We start from the raw sequence: 10254 nt of genomic DNA on the forward strand, positions 1-10254 counted from the left end.
GGACCTAAGTTTAAATCTGGTCTCAGAGACTTAACACTTCCTAGCTGTGTGACCCTGGGCAAGTCACTTAACCCCAGCCTCAGGGGGGAAAAAAAAAAAAAAAAAAAAAAAAGAATGTATGAAGTGGGAGAAGCTGGTTTGTATATTAGGGCAGACTTGGCTTTTTACAAAGTTCACAGTCATTTCTGTCATTATGCTTTGTATATTTTTTAAGGATTGTATTTTAGCTCAGTACAGTAGAATGTCTTGATAAATACTTTTATAATGATTATAGAAGGGCATCTAAAATATTTCCTTAGTGAGTAATTTGGTAAAATAAAACACATTCAGTTATTCTCATCCAGTAAAGCCTAGAATTAATTTTCTCCACTACCAAATTGTACAAGATGATATAAGGTGACCAAAAGCTGAATGATTTGTAACTTTGCTCTTGATTGTAAACACATTTACACAAAAGAATATTAATATGTAAATAGAGCATTGAGCTTTTAAAAGCATTATTATTTGGGGCAATCACTTTTAACTGGTGGAATTTTATTCTAACATATTTAATGTTTTGTTTTTTTTAAGAAGGGGGAAGTTGGAAATGATATATTCTCATTAAAACTGAAAATAAAGTCAAATGAATGCTTTCATAATAGTTTGTTTTAAAGTGATATCAATGCTTCTAATCAAAGATCAATTGGCAGTCAATTGAGAGAAAGTCTTTATTGATTTAGGAAAATCAGGATCTCACACTAGAAATATAATTTATCAATGTATATTATATTGATTCAGACTCAGAGATCAGAAGCAGGCTGGTGGTGATGTTGAGAGGATATGGATTCCAATTCTAATGCCATTTACTACTTAGGTGAATGTTATAATTCTCTGAGTCTCAATTTCCTGTTATCTATAATTGCAAAAACAAAGTTGCACTCCCAAATTCACAGGATTACTATAAGGTAAGTGCTTTAAAAATAGGGACTATAACTGAAATTTCATATTTTAGAGTCCCAGGCTTCTGGTTATTGTGGCAAAAATCAATAAAAAATGTATTGACATAAAATTTCCATTTGAAGAAATGCTTAGATCAGATATCCATGCTTTTGATCCACCTGTGTATTTTTATGTTTTGCTTCCACTGGTTTCATATCATCCCTCCTTGCTCCACAAATGAAATATTAGCTCCATGAAGAAAGAGTTGCTTTTCTTATATTTTTATTTACTGTAGCATACTTTCTGGCACATTATAAATGCTTTAAAAAAAAGCTTTGTCTAATCTAATCTGTAATATAACAAAGACAGCTTCATTATCAGAGACTATTATTAATAGTGATAATAAAATTACTTTTTAAAGGAAAAGAAAATGTTAAAGTTAATAAATTTAAAGATTGAACAGTTTCAAGGCATTTTTAGCCAAACTGAGCAATAAGCAATAAACTGTTGCTATTTTTTTCTTTTTAATTTTTTTTTATTTATTTTTTATTTTTTTATTCATTTTTCCAAATTATCCCCTCCCTCCCTCCACTCCCTCTCCCCGATGGCAGGTAATCCCATACATTTTACATGTGTTACAATATAACCTAGATACAATATATGTGTATAAATACCATTTTCTTGTTGCACATTAATTATTAGCTTCCAAAGGTATAAGTAACCTGGGTAGATAGACAGTAGTGCTAACAATTTATATTCGCTTCCCAGTGTTCCTTCTCTGGGTATAGTTATTTCTGTCCATCATTGATCAACTGGAAGTGAGTTGGATCTTCTTTATGTTGAAGATTTCCACTTCCATCAGAATACATCCTCATACAGTATTGTTGTTGAAGTGTACAGTGATCTTCTGGTTCTGCTCATTTCACTCAGCATCAGTTGATGTAAGTCTCTCCAAGCCTCTCTGTATTCCTCCTGCTGGTCATTTCTTACAGAGCAATAATATTCCATAACCTTCATATACCACAATTTACCCAACCATTCTCCAACTGATGGACATCCATTCATCTTCCAGTTTCTAGCTACAACAAAAAGAGCTGCCACAAACATTTTGGCACATACAGGTCCCTTTCCGCTCTTTAGTATTTCTTTGGGATATAATCCCAATAACAGCAATGCTGGGTCAAAGGGTATGCACAGTTTGACAACTTTCTTTTTAAATTTTTAAAAAAAATTTTTCTTTACATTTATTTGTTTGCATATAATGTAAGTTACCTTCATTTTTGATTTTTACAAGTAAAGTCTTGATTTTTTTTAATAAAACATTTTACAAAAGAAAATATTTACAACCAAAACCTACATATTAAACATGCTAAAACTAAGGGCAAAGTATTACATTATTATTTTTCTGCCTGTTCCAAAAATTATATGAGATTATTAAGCATAGCAAGCATGAGCAAATATCCCCTAAACTGCGTGTGGAGATGAGGAAGAAATCACTTAAACATCTTAGAACTCTGAATCCCTCATTAAATACATAGACCAAATTAAATATTAACAATTTTGGAGTCATTTTTTAAAGGACATTTGAGCAATGAATGCATTACTGTGTTATTTTCTTTTTAATTTCATGATTATTTCCCAGTCATTCTGAAAAGAAGGAAAATGTGATCCATGGGTTTTTTTTTGTTTGTTTGTTTGTTTGTTTGTTTGTTTGTTTTTCCCCTGTGCTCTTAAATTGCTTCAGAAGACTGATCTAGCTAGCAAAAATTAGTGTGCTTACAATACATTCCTTATGTGCCAAAAAGTGGCGATAAAATATAATTTCAGCGTATTATTATCTGTAGATTATATTACTGTTTGTATTTAAATAAAGCATCAAGAGCCTTTGGACACATAAAAATGCTAAAATATGAATATTCATAACAAATAAACATATATCAATATAAATACATATGAATACACACTAAGGACATAGATATACATACCTTATATGTGTGAAATATTATTATAAATAGATATGAATAATACAAATCAGGTTTCAGAAGATCTGAATGGTGACTCTATGTGCCTAAGTGATAAGAATATAAGGAGATACTATTATTAAATAAAAAAGTAAAAGCCAGACTTAGTAATTATTCTAGTTATTTAATTAGTTCAAAAAATCAAATCCCTGAATTATCTGCTAATGCAATCCTCTTCATTATTCTCATCAATGGAATTTTCTTTAATCCTAAAGGTGAAGGCCTAATGCTCTATGCTCTCATTGTACCTCATCTCACAAAATCCACCCATGGCATGTCATGAAGGTCACTAAGTTAATTGGCTATGGAGTAGTTAAAGTCACTAATTCTGTCTTATGAATTATCTGATTTCTAAATTTAAACTTCTTCGGTCAAGGTTACAAGATTAAGATGCCCTCAGATGAGGAAAATGTTTATAGGGGTGATTTCGACTCACTAGTAAAGATCCCAGGAATGCTATTAATAATGATTTAATTATGCAGTTAATCCAACTGTATTTATTTGAAGTACAAAATATAAAATATCCCCTTTCTAATCTGAATTTGAAATTAGACTTTTATAGCTCTCTGTAGATTTGTGTCTTGGCAACTAAAAAGATGGGATTCTCCTACAAACTTTGTCACAAGTGGTTCAAATAAGCAATTTGCCATATGGATCACTCATATTGAATATATTGTAAAACCCGGTATCAGTGAGCATCTGGCTGTGTCTTTTCAAAACTCACTATTCCTAGCCTTTAGTTAATTTATTTTATATACAAAAATATTCTATTCTATGCATGTTATATCCACAATATACATGATACCTTCAGTGATACATCAGTATTTTCTTGCCTCACCTACACCCCTCTGGTTCATAATCTCCCCAAGTAAGCTATAGATACTAGTGGTAGGATGAGGAAGTGAGATATTTCCTATATAATGATGGTAGCAGTAAAGCGCATGGCTGTCTACCTTATAATCTTCATTTTTTCCATATTACTAATCTTCTTTTATAATCAAAATTTTCTTTAATGACATCCTTTACTACTATTCTTCTGCATTATATTTGGATTTAGATTTATCCACTATAATTCTTTATTTCTTGTAAGCAAAAATCTTTTTTTTTTTTTTTTTACATTGACCCTTCATAACAATTCTATGTAATGTTCCAGTGGTCCTCAAACTTTTTGAATAGGGGGCCAGTTCACTGTCCCTCAGATTGTTGGAGGGCCGGACTACAGTAAAAACAAAAGCTCACACTCTGTCTCCACCCCTCAGCCCATTTGTCATAACCTGGCAGGAAATTTAGCACAATAAAAATGCTAATTGGATTTTGATTTTGTTGTATTATTTCTTGATATCTCATGAAATAGCTGATTTCCACTTGCTCAATTCTAATTTTTAAGGAATTATTTTCTTCAGTGAATGTTTTTATTTCATTTTTTTCCATTTGGCTAATTTGTCTTTTTAAGTTTTTGTCCTAAGGGAATTCTGTACATCATTTTCATTTGCTCTATTTTGTTTTTAAAGGACTTCTTTTCTTCATTGAATTTTTGTGCCCATATTTACCATTCATCCAACTCTTTTTTTTAATATGTAATTTTCTTTCCTTTTTCAACGTTCCGTCTAGCCCTCTTATTTCATTGTTTATCTCTTCTAGGAATTCTTGCTAATCTTGAATCCAATTAGCATTTTTATCTGTAGCTTTGCTTCTCATACCTGTTTTCATATTTGTCTTTATGTCTTTGTCTTTCCTTCTGGGTAGTAGCCAACACCCCCTCTCCCCAGGTTTCTTTTTTTTAAATACTTGCTCATTTTCCAATTATGTCAAAGTTGGATTATGCTCACCTGGGAGTGGAGATCATTGTGCTAAATTTAAGATTTTCTTGTGCTACTATTTTCTAAACTAGTTCTGGGCACCTGCAACTTTTCAGCTTTCAAGTTGATGCTTTTCTGGAAGAAGTGTGATCACTGCTCTCTTGGTTTTTCTTCTGATCTTTATCTAGAAAGGGCTTATGTTCCCCTGTTGTCACAAGTGTTAAACTCCCTTTGGTTTGTAATTGTGACCATGACTCCTGCTTCCTTGGGACTGACCCTTTATGGATAATAGAGTTGCCAACCAGTGCCAGTAACATTCAGAACCAACAAAAAGACCTCTGTAATCTCTATATGACTAGCTCAATCTCCTTACCATCTCTGGGCAGAGAATTCCTGAAGCTCATGCTCTCTCAACCATCTATAGGGTTGTTTGCTGGTGTTCATGCTATGCTATGGACCTGAGCTCATCTAGTATTACACATATCTCCTATGGAGAAAATTGTCTTCTTTTACCTTTTAGTTGGATCTCCCACTCCAAAATTTGACCTGAGGCATTATTTTAACGTTGCTTGGAGGGGGATATTGGGAGAATTCAGGTGGGCCCCACCATGTATTCTGCCATTTTGGTTCCAATTATTTCATGAGTACTTAAAACTTCTTTTGTCTACATCATGAACCTTTTTGGCAATTAGCAAACACCTCTTAGAATAACAAGATCTTGTAAAAAATATGACAATAGGAAATACTAAATTCCAGATAGACATTAGTAAAAATAAGGACTTTCCCCCCTCAAATCATAGATGTCATGAAATCTATCCATGAATGCTTTAAGTTTCTTGAGAGCAAAACCTGTTTCAACAAATGCCTAGCACATTGTAGGTGTTTAATATATTTTATTGATTGAGTAAGGAAGGATTTGCGAATCTGTGTTAAGAAGCTCTTGCTGCAATGTAGTAGGTAGACTTATATAGTTACTGAACAATTTTTCTAAATGAAATAAGGAAAAGCAAGATGGGCAAAGATTTTAGAGAACTACAGTACTCTTTACTCTGAGAGCAATTGTCCAAGATAATGTATAAATGATTAAAATAGTGGCAGGTGACTTTGGTGGGTTAGAGGCCAAGAAGTTCAGATATAAAGTCACTCAGTTATGTAATCCCCTCTTTGCAGAATGTGAGCAGAATATTGATTGGGGCTGAAAAAATATTGCTCTGAATGCAAGAGTAAAGCAGAAGTTGTCTAGTCAGGCCTGGTTGGTAAGAGATGCAAGGATATTATAAGGATAGAGGCAGCTGAATGTTTTAGTAATTGTTATTTTAGTGTCTAACTTCTAGGAGTAATTTCATGGAAATCTTGCTTGCTTATTTTCCTTCTTCTTTTCTTTCCTTCTTCCTTCCCTTCCTTCTTTCTTTCCTTCTTCCTTCTCTTCCTCCCTCTCTCTATCTCTTCCTCCTCCCTTTCTCTCTTCCTCCCTTTCTCTCTCCCTCTCTTCCTTCTTTCCTTCCCTCCCTCCTTCCCTCCTTCCTTCTTTCCTTCCTTCCTTCCTTCCTTCCTTCCTTCCTTCCTTCCTTCCTTCCTTCCTTCCTTCCTTCCTTCCTTCCTTCCTTGCTTCCTTCCCTCCTTCTTTCACTCCTTCCTGCCCTCCTTCCTTTCCTCCTTCCTTCCTTCCTTCCTTCCTTCCTTCCTTCCTTCCTTCCTTCCTTCCTTCCTTCCTTCCTTCCTTCCTTCCTTCCTTCCTTCCCTCCTTCCTTCCTTCTTTCCTTCCTTCCTTCCTTCCTTCCTTCCTTCCTTCCTTCCTTCCTTCCTTCCTTCCTTCCTTCCTTCCTTCCTTCCTTCCTTCCTTCCTTCCTTCCTTCCTTTCTTCCTTCCTTCCTTCCTTCCTTTCTTCCTTCCTTCCTTCCTTCCTTCCTTCCTTCCTCTTTTCCTCCAGATATCTATTCTAAGTACTTATTTGGCAAGTAGCTTTCACATTCAAACTTCCTATGAAGATCAGAGCATACTAGGAAGGTTGCTGGCTTGTTGCTTTTGTGTGGTGTAACTCCACAGATCACTAATCTCATATCCCTGGAGATTTATAAGATATGGCTCATGAGAAATAAAATGTGGCAGATTCTACCATTCTAGAGTGGCTTTGGAAATAATTCTGCTGACCTACTGAAGCCACCCTTATAAATAGCAAGTAAGTGATATTCCAAGAGGCATGCACTCAGTAACGTGGACACTAAATGATGAACAACAGCATTGCCTGAAGTAATTTAAACAACCTGATAGAAGATTCAAAATAAATTTTCCAAATGTAAGAACAAATAAGATGGTACAACAGCAACATGTACAAAGCAGCAATCATGTATAAGAACATGAGGCTTAATAGATCCAAAACTCAATATATGTCAGTGTCATGCAATAGGAAAAAAAAAAAAAAAGGCATAATTTTGGTTTGCATTGATACAGTAATAACTTCAAGAAATGAAAAAGGGATAATCCTTCTGTTCTTTGCCTATTCAGACAACATCTGGCATGTTTTGATTAATCTGATTAAACTGCAACTTAAGAACATTAAAAAGTTAGAGAACAATGAAGGGAATTTATTCAGAATGACGTCAGAACTTATTCCACAATAAGTGGTAGTTGATATTCATGTTGCATACAGATTGGAAGATGTTAACATTTAGAGAAGACATGATGGGGAATGTTCTAACTTCACTCTTGACTCTTTGACATGATCTGATGTGAAGTGTGGATAGTCCTGTTCTATTTAGCTCTAGAATGGAGAGATTGGAAGATTGGGCAGAATTTACAAAGATGTAAATTTAGGTTTATTATGTAAGAGTTCCTAAAATTAGAATCTTACAAAAATGAGATAGATTAAAGTGAGAGTAGATTCTGTCTCACTTTGGGTCTTTAAGTAGAACTTTAATGCCCATTTTCCAGTTTATGTTGCAGTAAGGATTATTTAGAGGGAGTTATTGAATTAGATGGACACCAACGTTGAAAGATTTGGAATGAATCTCAAAGAAGATTTAGTACAGCTTTCATATTTTATAGATATGGCCCCTTTCTTGTCAAGTCCTTCTCCCCTAACATAAAACCATTACTTTCCTGTATTTCCAAAAGCTCATTGCAGGTGGAGTTTACCTCAGAAATGGCAATTCTTAGAGTCTAGACCACTAATCACTGCCCCTTCTAAATGGGACACTTAAAAACTTTACTCATGGGCATCATAAGAAATACAATTGTGCATAAGCCATTTCACAAAGTCACTTGACATTCTACTTAAATCCAAAGGGGCTGGGTAGCAATGTAGTTGTTAAATTACACAAACCTCCCATAGGTTTTGGAGGACCATTATGTTCAGTATAAATTTGAAAATCCTCTCTCATTGCCCAATTTGAGAACAGATTCAATTGAATAGTTCTCAAATAACAGCTTTACATAACTAATTAGTGTTATGTTTTTCAAAATAACTACCTCCAGGTTAGTGGGGAGCCGCCAAGCTTAGGGATACCTGTATCTTGTTTTGAAGATAAATTCATTTGAGCAGAAATCCATTAAGATTAATCAAACCTGAGGCATTGTGGCAACATGCTCATTTGCCTGACCCCGTTAATTCCTCTCTGCTTTCAAACCATTTTTTAATCAAACTGGTGTCTGGAAATTGAGATAATACCCAAGTAAAATTCTTCTAAAATAGCCAATAACATAATTAGGATGATCAGTAATTTTCAGTTTTTTACTGTTTTTGTTAGCAGTTTCTCTTCACTAACCATAGAACAGTGGAACTTAGGAAGTTTATTTCAAGGATAAAGTAGATTCAGCTGCCAAGAAACTTACTTTTATGATTTTCATAAATTTCTCAAGTAGCAAATTAAATTTTTGCATTCTCTGAAGCAATCATATAGAATTGAGCATTGAGTTACCCTCTTTCTTATGGTAATGTCTCCTGGCCTCTCTGGAAGATTTATCAATTCCACAGAGGAACTGGATACTCTCCGGAGCATTCGCTTCCAGACTAACACTCCAAGATACCAGTTCAAAATTTACCAGGGATATTGATGATTACAATGGGCTTACCAAATACAATTTCACTTGGAAGCATTTCTCTACCTCAAGAAGATGAAAAGAAACAAACAAATTAGTCCTATTATAAGTATCCATGATAAAATTCTACTAGGTAAAAAGAATCTCATGAAATGAATCCTTCAATTTGTATTTTTTCTTTGCTGACATGAATTTTTAACATAAACATCGAATAATACATCTATATTATTTTTTTAAAACAACCACCACAAAAATAAAACACCACATTCTAGAGATTGTTCTAGCATCCATAAAGATTAAAACAATCATTTTAACTTTACTTAACATAAGCATAGGACTACAGATTTGGAGTTAGAAGCAATACTATTGGACATCTAGTCAAATATTCTTATTGTTTAGATGATGAAATCATTTCTTGCCCAAACATGAAACTCAAGCTCACCTCAGATTCAAATTCTCATCCACTTTAAGTCTATCCCTTCATCATAATGACTTTCTTTTCCTGCATGATCACAACCTACATTCAGATAGCAAACAGAAATGCCAAGATACTGATTCAGAGAAAGATTCATTTGCTGTACTGTACTGATGTTTAGTAATTTAGAGAAGTGGGTGAGAATACTCACATCAAAGGTGATATGTGCTTTCTGGGTCAATCCAAATTAAATAAATATATCATTCCCTAAACATTTATAAGATATCACAGATAAATGTGTTTAAGGTTAATATGAAAGAGAAGTAATGGAACTAAATAATAACACTCAAAAATTAATTTAGAAAATTCAATGACAATACAATTTATGATATTTATTCTTTAAGTATATGTGTTGATTGTGGATAAGATGCTGTGGGATTTATGGTCTTTTTTCTTCAGTATCCTCTCCTGGACCATATTAAATATATGGCACCATTGCAAATTTTCCTTACATTACATGTAAAGAAAATCTGTCACTCCCCAGCATACTACATCAAGATCAATCCTTAAGTACATGTTGTTTCATATTGGAGATTAAATAAATAGATTAAGTACATACAGAGACTGAATACATTTAGAAGCAGTAAGTGATTCATGGAAAGAACATCGCGCATGTATACAAAAGTCTTGAATTTGAGTGCTGACTACAACAGTTATATAGCATATTGCTATATGATCATTGGGACCAGCTAGGTGGCATACAATGGCTAAATGTTTTGGGCCTGGCACCAGGAAGATCTAAGTTCAAAGCTACCTTAGTTGTGTGACTCTAAGCAAGTTACTTAAGTTCTATTTGCCTCAATTTTCTCATCTGTGAAATGAGATGATTGGGTTCAGTCAACAACAATGTTGTCATTACTAAAGATTTGTCTATTCTGATTAATACTATCATCATGACAATTCCAATGTGCTCAAGATAAAGAAACTAATAATAATTGTCATCCATGTCCAGAGAAAAAAACATGTATTTTGAGAGCAAATTGAAGTATGTTTTTCTCACTTT

Source organism: Sminthopsis crassicaudata, chromosome 6, assembly GCF_048593235.1.
Source record: "Sminthopsis crassicaudata isolate SCR6 chromosome 6, ASM4859323v1, whole genome shotgun sequence".
Taxonomy (NCBI): Eukaryota; Metazoa; Chordata; class Mammalia; order Dasyuromorphia; family Dasyuridae; genus Sminthopsis; species Sminthopsis crassicaudata.